At 40.7% G+C, this 17,304-nt stretch overlaps 1 protein-coding gene across 1 annotated transcript in view; it reads right to left on the reverse strand.

The window, feature by feature from the left end:
- Positions 1-4,959: 4,959 nt before the first annotated feature.
- LOC139037342 (WAS/WASL-interacting protein family member 1-like) overlaps positions 4,960-17,304 on the reverse strand; it is a 47,035-nt gene continuing 34,690 nt past the window's right edge. Inside the window, exon 4 of the mRNA XM_070473735.1 lies at positions 4,960-5,906. The gene's annotated coding sequence lies outside the window, so the exon portion shown is untranslated. The remainder of the gene's footprint in view (positions 5,907-17,304) is intronic.

Below are 17,304 nucleotides of genomic sequence, written 5' to 3' on the forward strand. Positions count from 1 at the left end.
ATCAAGAATTAACATACCCCAGGACTTCCCTTGGACTGCAAGGAGATCCAATCAGTCCATCCTAAAGGAAATCAGTCCTGAATATTCATTGGAAGGACTGATGCTGAAGCTGAAATTCCAATACTTTGGTCACCTGATGCAAAGAACTGACTCATTGAAAAAGACCCTGATGCTGGGAAAGATTGAAGGCAGGAGGAAAAGCAGATGACAGAAGATGAGATAGTTGGATGTCATCACCTACTTGATGGACATGAGTTTGAGTAAACTCTGGGAATTGGTGATGGACAGGGAGGCCTGGCGTGCGTCCCCATGTCAGTCCATGGGGTTGCAAAGAGTGTGACATGACCGAGCAACTGAACTGACTGAGGACTTCCCTGGTGGTCCACTGGTTAAGAATCTGCCTGTCAATGCAGGGGAACTCAGGTTCGATATCTGGTCCAGGAAGATACCACATGCCAAGGGCAAATAAGCCTAAGAGCCACAACTACTGAAGCCCGCATACCATAGAGCCCATGCTCTGGAACAGAAGCCCGTGCAACTAGAGAGGAGCTCCACTCACTGAAACTAGAGAAAGCCCATGCATAGCGATGAAGACCCAGTGCCGCCAAAAATAAATAAATGGATAAATTTTAAAATATTGTAATAATAAAAAAAGAATTAAAATACTTCTCCCTTCTTACGGCATTCCTGGATCTAACAGGAGGGGTATGGCCAGTGCTGGGGCCGCTGTGGGTCTGGTCTGTAGCCATAAACTCATGCAGTGTGGGCCTCTCACACTGACCAGGGTCATTCTCACTCTGAACTGTTCACCAAGCTTGTGTTTAAGTAGCCTATAGCTATATGCAACCTACCCACAATAAAGACAGTGTGAGCACCAACCAACCTCCAAGCTCGAGGAGATTCTTAGAGTCTGCAAGAAACACAGGTTGGCCTTTGTGGTCTTTTGGTGTGACATTCAAGCTACTGGGCCATTGTCTCTATTTTACTCTACTGAGATTCCCAGGAATTAGCTTCAACAGGTGTCAAAGATACACTAGGTATTTTGTATTGTCCCAGATGGTAGCAAGGAGAATTCTAATTATTCAAACAAGGAATCTGTGGTTCTTTGGACCCTAATGATATCTTTTTGTGACCGTAAATATGACCAGTAAGTTCTTTGGCTGGGGCATCATGCCACTGTAGTAAGATAAAAATCAGCCTTGTTTTTTTACTTGCTCGTGTGGGCCTGGGGGCATATTCTCACCCACAGAGTTCATTCTCCGACTTCAAAGAGAATTCTGTTCTGAAGAAGTGATGTACTTAGAACTGAATGAAACTGAACAATGCCAGTAGATAACGATGGTTAGAAAGACTTCTTTTAAACTTCCTTGTCTATGTTTTGCAAATCATAGGTTTTTAGTTTGAAATGTGTACCTTGCACATGAAATGGCCCAGATACAATACAGTAATCTTCTTGATAGTGGATTTGCCTTTTTCCATTTCACTGTCCTTCACTGAATGCAATTTGCATTGAGTTTCAACAATATGAGCATTTAGGGATTCATTGTTTTTTAATTTCATAAACAAAATGCAGAGTTTGAAATAACTTCTGTTGTTTTTAGATTTTAATGGGTTTTTTTGTGCCATGAAACTTTCTTAATTGCTAGAACTGGATCTTACAGGAGCCATGTTGCCCTCCTTTATCATGTCACTGACACCCATCTACACCATTCCAAGAGCTTCCTAGGTGGCTCAGTGGTAAAAAATTTGCCTGCCAATGCAGGAGACTTGAGTTTGATCCCTTGGTCAGGAAGATCCTCCAGAGAAGGAAATGGCAACCCACTTCAGTATTCTTGCCTGGGAAATCCCATGAACAGAGGAGCTTGATGGGTTGCAGCCCATGGAGTTGCAAAGAATCAGACACGATTTAGCGACTAAATAGCAGTAGCACCATTTCAAACATGCAGGTTGAACCATTCTACCACTAGCTTAGCTATGGGATGCTGGGCCTCAATTTCCCCAACTTTGTATTGGAAGTTCTGGACTACATGGTGTTAAAGCTGCTTTCCTATGATAGTACATATTTTTTTTAATTTAAGAAAAACTTGTGAAAATTAATCTTTATATTTAGTTATAAAACTTAGGTAGAATACGAATAGTCTGGCCCAAGATACTTCCCAATAATCTTTCAACATTTCCTTTAATTAGTTGTGGCCTTTCAGAGAAGTCAACCTCTTCCTTCACCCTCTGGATCACCCACTTTCTAAATGTCTTCCTTGGTTGAACAAATTTTAGATAGGCAGTTGAAAAAAAAGAACACTATAGTACTGTAATCAGTATACTATGCAAGTTTCTAATCTGGCTGAAGCCATCAGATGTGGACTGTGGGGAGAGCAAACGTGATAACTGATGTACATAGCCATTCTCTGTTCATCAAATATCTTCTCCCTCCTTTGAAAATGTGACACTGTGAATCCTATTCCAGTCCACTGTCCTGATCATCAGAGGCCACACACTGACCATCTACAGTCTTTCTGTGGCTTACAGAGATATCTTCTTTATCCTCCACATTCTGGAATGGCCAACCATCCCAGTTTGCCCGGGACTCTCTGTTTTAGCAGTGAAAGAACACCTTGGTCCTGGACCAACCAAGATGACTGATCACTCTCTTAAAAATATTGGTGCAAGAGTTTTTTGTTCTTTTTTTCCCTTAATTTTAAATTAGTTGCCAAGATTTAAATGTCAGGTGATTTCACAGAAAAATCCATATTTCTGGCTTCTCTTTAAAAAATGAAATATCTGGCACCACCAGGTCTTCTTTCATGGCAACCATCAGTAGAAGCTGAATAACTACTGCCGCAATACACAAGATGTTACTTAAAGGGTCCCACTGCCCTGCCACTCCAAACTATTCCCCCAGAGTGAGGTGAACACCAGACCTTCATCAAAACCCTCAGGCTGTTGTTTTTATGGTAAAGTGGAAAATGAAATACTTCCTATATCTATATCTCAATCAGAAGGAGCAAAAAATGAAAGATTTACCAATAGGAGAAAACATATTTTTGTGTGTGGAAGTGAAGAATATTCCTACCTGTTAATAGATCTGGCCCTCCACATGTGGTACAGAGCCTACTGGCCCCTCCAGGCACTGAAGTCCTGACGCACACAATGGATTCTGTCATTTATATTATAGCTGGTGGCTGGTGATGTTAGCAGTATTTTCACTTGAGAATTTGGCAGTGCTGGCCAAGGTGCTCAAACTACTAGGAAACATTATTAAACTGTGTCTTAAATGCTTGATCCTTCCTGACAGGAACTCAATTTCTGTCATTGCTTCTGCCTCATGTAAAAATCAGATAACCCTTATATTCCTCACCAGGGATTTCTTGAGTTTCAGCTTCTCTAATTAATTTTTGTGCTTCATTAATCTTGAAGTCATCAAGGCTCTAAGCAAACACATATAACCTAGGGCTGGTAATCCATTTTAATATTGTTTCACAAGGGAATATTTATAAAATGCCATCTCTTACATTTTAAAAAAACTTGGCAAACTTTACATTCTCGTCTGTGTTTCAGGAAGTTAATTCTCATCTGTAAATCACAAATAAGCAACCAACTGGAGGGAGCAGAAATTATCAGCTCCATACAGGCAGGGATGATGCCCTTTTTTGAACTCATTATTTTAATTTCAGAAACCAGTACATGCCTAGTCCATAGTGAGCCCTTGAGTAGCATTAACTGAATACATGAGTGACTGAATAAATTAATGTTGCTGGAGAAAGAGTAAATTTTGAAGTGAAGAGGTTATGAGGTCAAATCTCAATTTCCAATCCCAGCTTTGCCTCTCCCAGGCAATTTCTCTGAGTCTCAGGGCCCACATCGGTGGAGCAGAAATTTCTATGCCCTGTAGGGAAGCTATGAGGATTAAAAGAGAAAATGTTCCAGGCCTAGCACACAGAAAGTTTGCAATAAAGAGCAGCTATTTTCAAAGTCCTTTGCAAGGGATATTGGAGAGAAAGAATGGAAGAAATCCTTAAGCTATTTTAAGCATGAAGCACTTCAAAGGAAGAATTTAAAAGTTGCAGACAGTTTCATGTTTCCTAAATCTGATAAAATACCATTCTTACAATTACATTTTTAAATTGTGTTTAGGTTTGTCTATATCTCTATACTTTTAGTTGAGCAGAGGCTCCCCAATTATCATTTCATCCAGATTCTATAGTTTGATTTTTATTGTGTAAAACAGATAAACCAACAGCATGTGTAATTGCAACAATTAAATATTTAAAAGCATGCAAATGTAAGGTTAAGAATAGAAAGACTGGATTTTATCTTTACAAAAAAACTGAATTAAGTTTTATATATATATATATATATATATACTGCCCTATGTGATCTGATGTAAATGTTGACAGTATATTTTATAAAAATAGATTCATTCAAATAAATGACCTTTGATAGATTTCAAACAATAAAAATGAAATCTAGTAATGAATTTCTTTCTTAGCACAAATCTGAGATTCTATCCTTTTAATGAGTCTTTCCAAAGATTTAAGTTTGACCACCGTCCTAAGTTGAAAATAAAATGTCCATGACCAGTTGTGAAAAACAGTGCTCACCGGATCTCCCACTTTTCTTGTAGAGCTAGAAGGTACAAAGAGTTCCACTCCACAGGGGAGCTCAGATCATGGCTTTATTGAGCTTGGTTTGTCTGAAATGCTCTTCATCACATGTTGCTGCATCTTTAAAAAACGTAATCATTTCCTGAAATTGTATGAACGTTACTCATTGGTACTCTGTATAAGAGACTCTTGACTATTTCACTTGTATTTAGGATGGCCAGTTTGCCTTTCAGATATGAAGTTGAAGACTTTTTTTTTCACCTATTTCCCCATCCTTATTACCACACCTGCATATGGTAAACTGGCCTTCCACGTTCATTCTAATCTCCTTCCAGTGGGCCTTCCCGAGCTGCATACACTGGAACACTAAGAGCCACAGCTCCCAGACCTCCTATTTGAATTAGTTGCATTAATCAGAAGTACAGCCATGAGAACTGGAAGTTCAAGTTTGCTGGTGGGCAAGCTTCGACGTTTTGCTCTTTCTGCTGGAAACGCTGGAGGGGTGGTACCTGGCTTTTCTGGGGCAGTGCTAGTTCTCTGATACTGACAGAGCTGGTCTCAGTCTCAGAGCCAGTGGTTGGCACCTCGGCTTCCGTTCAGCTAGCGATTTCCTGATTGAAGAGCAGTCCCTCCTTCAGTAAGGACAGTCATTGTGTGGCTTTCATGGTTGTTCGTGAAAGCTCAACATGGAGGCTATTTCTTCAGCCTTCTCAGTGATTCTGTGAGCCACAGAATTAAAGCTGTAATTAACCCCTTTCAGCTTAAGCTAGCTAAAGTGGATCCTCTTCTTTGCAACCGAATCCTGACAGATATAACCTTTCATTCCTAGCCATTGAAGTCTCTTCCACTCTGAAACTGACTACTAGGAGGTGTTAGAAAACGCCGCGGGAAGAAAGAGCCACCTCTAAGGACCGTTGATGAAGGCCTTTATTGGGCGGTCGCTCTCGGGCAAAACTCCCGGGGGCGGGTGAGTGAAGAGACAAAGGGAGTCTGCAACCTGCGGGAAGGCGGGCGGCACCTATATACGCTGGCGGATACGGAAGCGGCGGGACCTTTTCGAATATGCTTGGAGTCAGGCTCTAGGGTGCTGATTGGCCTTTTGTCCCGTGTCGGTTTTTCTTGATTGGCTGGAGTCTTGGCACCTTCGCGTCCATCAGTCTGCCTGGCAACGGGCTGCTGATTGGTAGATGTCTGTCCCTGGTACTTATCTGGGACCTTTTGGCGGGGGCAGTCAGCGTGACCTTTCAGGAGGTAGGCTTATTTGTTCAATCAGTACATAGATGATGTGGCTGGAACTGTTCTAGACTGTGGAGATACCATGATAAATAAACAAACTAAATATAAGGTTGAGTGCTCAGACAACAGTCATTTAAGGAAGAAAGACAGATATTCACCATGTGAAAAATAAGCTTATGTCAGAGATACATGTAATGAAGAAACAAAATCAGAGTAAATGATAGTAACTCTGGCAAGCAGTAGAGGTGGGAGGAGGGTGGCGGAGGGGGTCTCATACTGGATAGTGTGATCAGGAAGGAAGACCTCTTTGACATTTAAGTAGAGACCTAAGTAACAAGCAGGGATCCACCATGTGATGACCTGTGAATAGAGCCTTCCAGAACAGGCGCTAAAAGAAAAAGGCAGAAAGGTGAGAATGAGCTCAGGATGTACAAGAGAAAGACAAAAGGCCTGTGTGACTGGAGCTTAATGAGCTCAGAGGCAAAAGGGAGGAGTCCATTTCATCTATTCACTCGCTCATTAAATATTTGTTGAGCACCTACTATGCACTAGGCTCAGTTCTGGGTGGTTGCATTATAGTAGTGAACAATGAGACAAAACTTCAAAAACAAAAGAGAGACAAAACTTCCTGTTCTCATGGAGTTTTTATTCTAGTAGTAGGGAGGAGAGGAACACTAAACAAATAACTAGGTAAAAAACATATTATGTTAGATCGTGGCTCTCTATCAGGAATTATTTTACCTCTCGGGAGACGTTTGGTAACACCTGGAGTTATTTCTGGTTGTCACCGCTGGGGAGGAGGAAGTAGGTTGCTAGTATTTGGTGGGTAGAAGGTAGCACCATCCCTATGTTGCTAAACATCCTGCACGGCACAGGGCAATCCCCAAAAGAAAGTTAATCCAAAATGTCAGCAATGCCGAAGTTGAGAAACCTTGGATTAGATGATGAGAGTTACAGAGGAAAAACAAGGAAAGATGAAAGGGAATCCCAGGTGCGGGGCATCAGAGGGTGAGGAGCGGTTCAGGTAAGGATGCAGTAGGAATATGAACATTTGAACAAAAACCTGAAAGAGGCAAGGAAATCAGCAGCCTTGCTTTATTTACAGGAAGAACATAGTAACACAGGGAATAGCAAGTACAAAGGCCTTAGTAATGAACATGTTTGCAAGACCCAGGAGAGCAAGGAGAACCAAGTGGCAAGGGCAGAGTGAGCAAAAAGGAGAGAAGCAGAGATGAAAATAAAAAGGTCACAGGGGCTGTGGGTTTTGGCTTGTGCTCTGAGTGATCAGGAATCAATTACTGATTCAGATTAACTTAAAAATTTGGTCAGACATGATTTCTCACTTCACATTTAAAGGGGTCACTCTGGCTGCTGTTTGGGAAACGATCCATAAGAGGATGAGGACAGAAAGCAGGGAGACCAATTAAGCGGCATTTAAGTGGACGGTGAGAGGAAGTGAGGTGGTGAGGATGATAATCGAGTTTCTGGAAGAAGTGAAAAGTGTGAGTTGCTGTGCATGGAGATGGGGAGAATGATGGGAGAAGTAGACTGGAAGGCAGTGGAGATCAGGCATTCCATGTGGGACATGCTGAGCCTGAGATACCTACTAGAAATCCAAATGCAGGTATCGCAGACTGCAGAATGTGAGTTTGGAGGTTAAGGAGAAAAGTCTGAGCTGAATATGTAAATCTATGAGTCAATAGTAGATGATATCTAAAGCCATAGGTGTAAAACTCACTCAGGAACTATATCTAAGGATTGGAAAGCTAAGTAGGGTGGGTCCAGAGGTGTGCAGAATGTTTATCAAACTGCTTAAATTATATGGTCAAATATTTTGCTAGAAAAGATCAGCTATAATTACAAACTGGAAACCTGCTCCTAAAATGCTGTTTACCCTTCATATATACATCTTTCACATTAATTCTCGAGAGTGGATAATTATTACTACAAAGTCCTTAAGGAAAGGTAAAAAATAAAATATTTAAAGCAACAGTATCATGGATTACTGAGATCGCCTAAAGAATTCCAAAATTGGATCATAAAAATCATCTAACCTGACTTCAAAACAGTAGAGATGACAAAATCAAAGCCCCCACATGGCCAAGTCACAGACTAGTGGGACTTCAGAGTGTAATTTGTCCAAAGTCACATGACTAATCAGGAGCAAAGCCAGAATAGGAAGCTCAATCTCCTATTTCTTATTCCGATGCTCTTTCCACTGTATCACGTTGAGAAGTCAACTCAAAACAAACAAACAAAAAAAACCTTATGAGATAATGATTTCAGCTGGGGGAGAAATCTGATCTGTGTACAAATATTTGATATCCACAAAGCTCACCCAATAGACAGCTTGTAGCATAAAGCGATGCACCTCTGTGTCTGGAGAAGAATAAGAATCCGTCCTATGTACATCCTATGTACATCCTATGTACATCAAGGGAAGGTAAAATAAGCCCGCTGGCAACAGACTCTGTTACTCCAGCAGCTGGAGGAAGGTAAGGATGTGAGTCAACACAGGGGTGTAGCTTGGTTAGCCCAAGATTTTTGTCCTTACCCTGTAATAAACAAGCAACACTGAGAAAGCCACTATGTATCCCTGGTGGAATATCCCATGGGTGGTGGTGGTGCAACAGTAAGAGGGAAAGTGATTCTGCGCTTGGCCTGGAGAGAACAAGAAAGAATCTTCTTTCGATCCTTGTCCCAAAGCACGCTCACAAATATACGCATTTATTTCTGTAGAATGAAGAATTGCTAGGGCTCCAGTAAACAAAGGAACAGAAACATCAGAAGGGGAAGCGATCCGGCCCTGTCATCCTGTGAGTCAGTGGTGGGAAGAGGCTGCATTCTAGTCTGTGGTTTAGCCACTGCCCATATCCCTCCTCCGTGTCTGGTAAGCAAACCCAGAGCGACAGAGCAGATCTGGGTCTGGACTAGCCCACGGTAAGGGGAGATGAACAAGGGAGCTCACATTCAGTCTGTAGTAACCTACACAGTGCAGCCAGGAATTGCAAATCAAAGCACCTCAGCCTTCAAACCTCTGCTGTTCTGGTTTGCCAAGGTTTTTGAAAACTCTTAGCATTTGTATTCTACAGGACAAAATCTGGGTTGCTTACCTTTTTGTTCATTTCTTTTTAAAATTTCTAAATAAAAATACCTTTAAAAATTTCTCCTTTGGTATTTTTTTTCAAAGTAGGTATGGTTTAGGATTGCTTTCTGGAACTCCATTTACTTCCTTTATTCTATTTAGTATAAGATTATTCTGGGGACAGGAAATATGGTTTAGTAGGAACATTCTATGAAAAAGGAGAACTACTAATCTCATCTTTGAAAAATCATAGAGTACAATAATCTAAATTCTCACAGCAAGTCCCTTAATGGAAAGTTCCCCACTAGTGCCTTCTGGGCAGCAGGGGCTTTAAGCAAGTGACCTGAATCCTACTGAATTACTTTCCCACATGATAGAACTTTGCTTGTTTTTTAGGCCATTCTTGGAAAAGTCTTTCCAAATTCTACTCACAATATAAGGTCAAGCTCACAACCTATTTCTTTCCTGAAATTTCTCTGATTGTTCCTCCCAGGCAGTGTGTGTATGTGTGTGTGTGTGGTATTTACATTCCTCCATTAGACTGAAATGTCATTAAAAGACAACCCAGGATTCTACTCTGTATCACTCAATCCCATGTTCTATGACACCCAACATGGTACTTTTGTATAAAAATAGAGAAATCTCAAATAATTACCACTAGAAATAAAAGGTGACTTGGCAAACATGCCAAAGGGGCTAAGAAGATTATAAACAAGAGTATGTGTGTTAGTTGCTCAGTCATGTCTGACTGTGACGCCATGGACTGTAGCCCACCAGGCTCCTTTGTCCATGGGTTTCTCCAGGCAAGAGTGCTGGAGTAGGTTGCCAGTTCCTTCTCCAGGGGATCTTCCCCACCCAGGGATTGAATCCAGGTCTCCCACATTGCAGGCAGATTCTTTATCATCTGAGCCACCAGGAAAGCGGGCCAACAGACAAGAGTGGGGCTGTGTAAAAAGGCCTAGAAAGGTTACTACCTAAATGGATATTTAAATGCATTCCATGTCACTGTGGGTGTTTAAGCAGAAAGTGGGTAATAAAACTTAGAGAAGGTGTAGAGGAATTTATATAGCAGGTAAGGAGGTAGATCAGGTGCCCCCTAAAGCTTTTTCCAACTGTAAATTTTGAAATGAGTTTTAGATTGTTTTACCTGAGGTGAATAATCTTGTTGTACTACTGTCTCCAAAGACTCTGCCCCTATAGCTAGCAACTCTAGAAGCTTTTTTTCCAAACCACTTGACTAAAACCGCCTCAGTTTATAGCTTCTAAGGAATGCACCACAGAAGCCATCTAACTTTGATGTAATCCCACCTTCACTTTACTTAGTCAACATGGAGGCCCATGGCTCAGGCCAAGTCCACAGAATAGTTAGCACCTGGACTCTCAACTCCCAACCCCAGATTCAGAAGTTCATGTACCAGGTTTGTACTTTGCTATTCTGTCTGCTTGATCTCTCCAAGCATAAGCCACGTCCAGAAGAGAGTCTGAGGATGACTGTTCTAACAGTCTCACTGTTGCTCTGTCTTCTCTGTGTAGTCTATTGGGAATACTGAATGGACTTTGAGGCCCTGCCATTCTTTCCCAATAATTTTAAGTGCCAGATTAATGGCACAGAAAAGAAAACTGTGTCAGAAAAGTTTAAGACATGCTCCTTGAATATGTCATACTTCCTGATTATTGATGTTCCTTAAGGCAGTGTCATAATTCTCTGAGGCACAGGAACAAAACACTGTTGAAGCTGATGATGCCTAATACTATACAGGTAAAGAAACTGCCCGCACTGCAGGAGACCCGGGTTCAATTTCTGGGGCAGGAAGATCCCCTGGAGAAGAAAATGACAACCCACTCCAGTATTTTTGCCTGGAGAATCCCATGGACAGAGGAGCCTGGCAGGCTACAGTCCATTGGGTAGCAAGAGTAGGACACGATTGAGTGACTAAACCTCTATACAGAGTAAGTGGGGTTTCAGGCATCAGTGGGTTTGGAGACTAAGTTAGGGAGAGTGTTTCATTCTTGTCTGTTTGTCCATCTTCTAATCATATCATATATCACAAGACTAAATTAGGGAGAGTGTTTCATTGTTGCCTATCATAAGACTAAATTAGGAAGAGTGTTTCATTGTTGTCTTCTGATCATATCATATATCTTAAGACTAAGTTAGGAAGAGTGTTTCATTCTCTGTTTGTCCATCTTCTAATCATATCATATATCATAATAATGCTAGTTCCTATATGCTGCAAATGCAAATTCATGTAGAGCAAACAACTGAAGTGATGGAAATTAATCAGGACCTAGAGACCACTATGTTACAATATGATAAGCTGTTTCTATTTTAATTATTTTATGACTCTAAAAGAAAGACCGATAAAGGAAAACAAATACCATAACAGACCTGTCACTTTTTTTTTAACCAATCTGCTTCAGAAAATAAATCTTTTTTTGTGAGATTAATACAATTTTCCCCAACTGAAAACTATGCTTATTAATATAAGGATATAAGCACCCATAAATTAAACTCCAAAGTATCACAAATTACCTAAAGTAATTTCAGCTTACTGAAAAACAAGTTCTCCATTTTAAAATGATCTGTGATGTTTTCAAGAGCTTCTTTTTCCTCACTGGGAAAATATGATTTGTCTGGGTATTTGTAGAAATAGTTACAATTCAAAACATCAAACCACCTTCTATGGTAAACAACCCAATGGATGACAGCAAAACCATGGCTGCTTCAGCTTCTAAAAAGACTTTTCTATGATACCACTGTCAAGTTCAAAAAGATATTGTGCTGATTCATTGCTTGTATATGATTATATTGGATCATGTATATCCTAACAGGGCTGTAACAAATCCAGCAAAAAAGCTCAAACCTCTATTTTGAGGACTAAAAAACATATATTTATTTACTTATTTATTTTCTACCTATTTCCAAGTCCTTCTTGACCTTCTTGTAAATACCAAATTTAGGTTTCTGTACCTTAGCACATGCTGGTTATACATTAAATAGTTGTTGCATCCAATTAAATCAAATACCCACCACACCTGGCTAATCAAACACTGAATTCCCTCTTCTGCTGACCAAAAAAGAAAGAACAGAGGCATCTCACCTTAGCTGCAATAAATCTGTGTTTACACAGGGACAAGGATCAGAATCAGATGAGTTACAGAGTGCTTGATAATTTACTACAAGACTCTAAAGGAGGAATCACATCCCTGCCTCTTCTTGCTGAACATCACTGACCAGGGCATGGAAAAACCCCAAACCCAGCACCTCTGCTTTTTTTTTTCACCAGTCCCGCTGGCGTCCTGATGGACCAATTTGGAAACCATGATTAATCCCCTGGTAAACAGAAAATAGGCTCTGGAGCCAGGAGAAGCCAAACCTGAGTCACTCTCTGGAGACTCTACCCTCAGCCAATCTAACTCTACCTCCTCCTCCAGGAGCTGGCGATTTTCAGCAAACTGAAAGGCCTTTCTGTGGTGACAGAGGAGCCCAGTGAAGCAGAGACTGAACTGTCACTGTGAGTGACTGACCACAAGCTGGTGAAGCCTAGGTACATGCGGGGGTCACCATGTCCTAAATTATTCAAATGAAATTGGCTAGAACCGCAGGCTACATGAAATGGAAAACTCAATATCCTTCTCACTTTAATCAGGGATCGGAGGGGAGGAAGACAGTGTACCTAGGTTTTTCCTTGTCACCTACAGCTCTAACTTAGTTTGGTCTATGATCCTCCAGTGCATGAGAGCGAGCATTGCTGTTGCCCCTTGTTGCACTTGGCCCTACTTCCTGCACATACACCTCACTTTATGTACTTCCCCAAATACCACTGACTTAAAGTTCTGGGTGTTAACTACTTTTATGGAAGAGTCAAGGCAATGGAGAAAATTTACATGGAAGCAACAAAAATAAGACGATGTGGTACATATAGACAATGGAATATTATTGTTCTTGTTGTTTAGTTGCAGAGTCGTGTCCAATTCTTTTACAACCCTATGGACTGTAGCCTGCCAGGCTGTTCTGTCCATAGGATTTTTCAGGCAAAAATACTGGAGTGAGTTGCCATTTCCTTCTCCAGGGGATCTTCCCAACCCAGGGGTTGAATCTGGGTCTCCTGCATTGCAGGCAAATTCTTCTACCATTTGAGCCACTGGGGCGGGCAGGGGGTGGGGGAGGGGGGGTGCTAAAAATAAAAATATTTACCAAAAAAGGGAAAATTAAAGATCCCTGTTCTTAAAAGCCTTTCAACCATCCCGGCCTCAGAAATTTCATTCTTACCCATTGTTCTTTTCCTCAAGCTCTGGCCTGCTCTGGCCTCCTCTGGCCATAACCTCCCCTCTTTCTCTAGGTAAGCCCCCCTCCCAAATTCCTGCCACTTTATTATGTAAATGCTGCTTTAATTTCCCTGTTTCCTTGCAAACACAGTCCTCACCATGCACTCTCAAAACATTTTCCTAACAAACATACCTCTTTTCCTAAGAGGAGCTTTATGACAGGTGTTCAAACACTATATTTACACACTCCTACACACACAGATGAGCATGCACACACACACACGCACACACATACAACTGTGACTCTCAGAAAACACAGGCGCAGACAGAGCTGTAAGTTCTCAGGAGCGGTGTCCATAGGTCTGGAATAGAAAAGTTGGACAGAATGGGAGGATTTTCAAGTTGTGTGCTTCTCCCTTACTTTTCTAGGATACAGCGTTCACTGGAAATATTAAAGATTCTCACTGCTGTTCAATTGTCTGAGGCCATGGGCACTGAGAAGCCCAGCTCCTGTCCCTTAGGACATATCCATGGCACTTCTAGTAGTTCAGCTGATCCCTGTCTCTCGGTAGGCTGCAGCTGTTTCAGCCTCTGCACTTTTGCTCATCCTCTCTGCCACACACAAACACACCCTTTGCCCGCTAGAATGCTCTGAATCAGATCTATTCTTCAAAGTTTTTTTTTTTTTTCTTTTGTATGGAGTCACCCAGATTGTGGCATATGATTTTATTCTTTTCATTCTTCATTTCTTCTACTTTTTTCTCTTACATTTCGTTTCTTCTACTTATTCATTTCATTTACGTAGACATTTCCTCCCTAATAGTGATGGAAATTCACTTGAGTGCAAGGACTGTGTCTGGCCCTTTCTTTGTGTTCCTCACAGTAACTAGAACAGTTTAAGACATGCAATAGATGCTCAGCAAATACCTACAGGGTTAAATTAAATAGATCACAGGACCTATGAACCTCAGTGTAATTATCCATAGTGTAATTAACCACAAACATTAATACACCTTCTAGACAGCAGCTAAGGAAAGGTGGGTCCCTGGAAATAGTGCGTTCAGCAAATTTGGGTAGGTTCTAATTTTCAAATCTAATATCTACTTTTTTTGTAACCTTGGGCCAGTTATTTAACTTTTCTAAGCATCATTTTTTAAATCTGTAAAATAAGAAAGATAAAAACACCTACCCTGCTCAACTCACGTAGTAATTGTAAGGATTAAGTGGGAATTTATTTGAAAGTGATCTGAGAAGCACTGTGCACAAGACAAATTAAGTATTAAGATGTTCCAGATCTTAAAAAGAACTTGAATATTTTATGAAGTAGCATAGATTATAGATTAAAAGTCTTCTCATATTTATTATGAAGCATTTTCCTATAAGTAAATGCCACTATTATTCTCCAAAAGCACTTTCTTATCCATAAAGGAAGATGTATGACAGCTCTCTAACCTATGCAAATCTTACCTATAAGCAAAATGTCTCTTGTTTTTTCTCTTCTAACCAACAATATTTGTTTCATTTCCTGCAGGATTAGCTATCATAGGAAAATCAAGGTATATAAAAGCCATCTTTGATGCTAACAAAGTGTTATAGTGTTATACTCTAACACTCACTACTAAACTATGTTAGGAAAATGCCTTTAGATGCAGCAAATTTATTTAGTACAAAAGACTACTTTTTAGAGTTGTTTAAATAATATTAAGTATATTTTTATCATAAGAATCTAATGAATTTTTTGCTTCTTTAGCCTGTAAGTCTTCTTTCTTTATTTCAGTGTGTATTAGTTTCCTATGATTGCTATAACAAATTACCACAAACTTTATTAATTAAAACAACAGTCTTAGAGAACAGACATCTGAAATCAGTTTCATTGAACTGAACTCAAGGTATTGGCCGGCCACTCTGCACTCCTTCCACAAGCTCTGGGGGCGAATCCATTCTTTGCTTCCTCCAGCTTCTGTGTAGTTGTCAGCATCCCCTGGCTCAAGGCTGCATCATTTGGATCTCTGGCTCTCTGGTCAGATTTCTTCTCCTCTTCTGGCTTCCAGGGATTATAGTGTTGTGTGCTCAGTCGTGTCTGATTCTTTGTGACCTCATGGACTGCAGCACACCAGGCTCCTCTGCCTATGGGATTTTACAGGCAAGAATACAGGAGTGGGCTGCCTTTTTTTTTCTCCAGGGGATCTTCCTGACCCAGGGATCGAACTGGTATCTCTTGCATCTCCTGCATTGGCAGGTGGATTCTTTACCACTAGAGCCACCTGGGAAGCCGTTCCAGAGATTAGAACATGAACATCTTTGGGTGTCATTTTCAGCCTACCACAGAATTGTTCTCAACCTTTACCAGTCATCAGAATCACCAGGGAAGTTTGTTAAAACAAAATACTGGGACCCACTCCCAGAGTTTCTGATTCAAGAGTGGGGTCCAGGTTTTTGAACTATTAACAGATGCCCAGGTGGTGCTGATGGTACCAGTCTGAAGCTTACACTTTGAGAATCACTAACTTATGTTATCCAATGCTTTAAAAATTATATTCACATTTAATTTTCCCATTTTTGCTGCCACTTTTTATATGTCTTTTGTGCATATTCTATAAAGAAAGCTGAGCACTGAAGAACTGGTATTTTTGAACTGTGGTGTTGGAGAAGACTCTTGCGAGTCCCTTGAACTGCAAGGAGATCCAACCAGTCCATCCTAAAGGAAATCAGTCCTGAATATTCATTGGAAGGACTGATGCTAAAGCCGAAACTCCAAAACTTTGGCCACCTGATGCAAAGAACTGACTCACTAGAAAAGACCCTGACGTTGGGAAAGATTGAGGGTAGGAAGAGAAGGAACAACAGAGGATAAGATGGTTGGATGGCATCACCAACTTGAAGGAATGAGTTTGAGCAAGCTCCGGGAGTTGGTGATGGACAGGGAGGCCTGGCATTTTGCAGTCCATGGGTCACAAAGAGTTGGACACGACTGAGTGACTGAACTAAACTAAGCACATTCTAACATTGGATACATTGACAGAAACAGTGCAACTGACACCTCTTTCTCTTAGAGAGTCTGTGTGCTTTCTTTTCTGTATTAGAGCTCTGTAGTTAGATGTTTCCACAGAACAAAATTTTTCTTCCATGGACTCATTTGACACTCCCATTGGTTTCAGCAAGAGAAAGTATAGAATATATTAGTGCATATTCCTCAGCCTGGCACTCAAGGGCCTCTAACATATGATTTTAACTCATGCCTATAGCTCCCAGCTAGATTATTTGCAGCTCCCCAAACCCCTTTGAACATTTCTTCTAAGTAAGAGACTTCCGCAGTCTGTGGCTCCTGCCTTCCTGGCAGTTACATTATACGAGTTAATATGGTTGCCATTTTTGCCAACTCTACTTCAAGGTAGATTCTATCTCTTGTAGTCAAGAGTCCTGACTAACAACCCATGTGAATGGTAGAAGGACACGTAATCCTTGAATAACTCTTGTAAGAAAAGTGGAACCTCCACTGTCCTGATGAGAATTTCTAACCCCCTGTGTATATTAGATCATGCACTGTCTTTGAAGATACCGAGTATAATGGAAAATTATATATAACTCATTGCTATGAACCTAAAATAGCATAAAAATAAAAAGAGAAGAGTTCAACTCTTCAGGAGAAATTTTCACAGGAATCTTGATGAGGGAGGCCAATGTTATTAGTTTCACTTTTGATAGTTTAAAAAGATAAAGCCCAGAAAATGTCAAATAGCCCAGTTCTGTCATTTTAAAAGCTAATGGAAGGGGAAAGACATGTTACTGCATTAAAAAATAAAATGTATGGGTACTGTGGTAGAAGTATATACACAATACACCAATGGGGACAAAGGAGGAGTGGGTATTTCTACCTAGAGCCATGAGAGAAAAGACTTGGAAACATCAGGGAGGTGGCAGCTCTCGAACCGAGTTTCTCAGGACAAAGTTGCCTTAAAATATCAGCTCTTTCTAGTCTCCTACTCAGTCACAAGAGAAATCATAAATCATTCAGTCAGTAAGTATTTATAAGATACCTATATATATGAAGTGCAAGTTAAATAAGGTAAGGATTCTTTCCTCAAGAGGGTCATACAGTGAGACCAAAAAATC

This window comes from Odocoileus virginianus, chromosome 11 (genome assembly GCF_023699985.2).
Source record: "Odocoileus virginianus isolate 20LAN1187 ecotype Illinois chromosome 11, Ovbor_1.2, whole genome shotgun sequence".
Taxonomy (NCBI): Eukaryota; Metazoa; Chordata; class Mammalia; order Artiodactyla; family Cervidae; genus Odocoileus; species Odocoileus virginianus.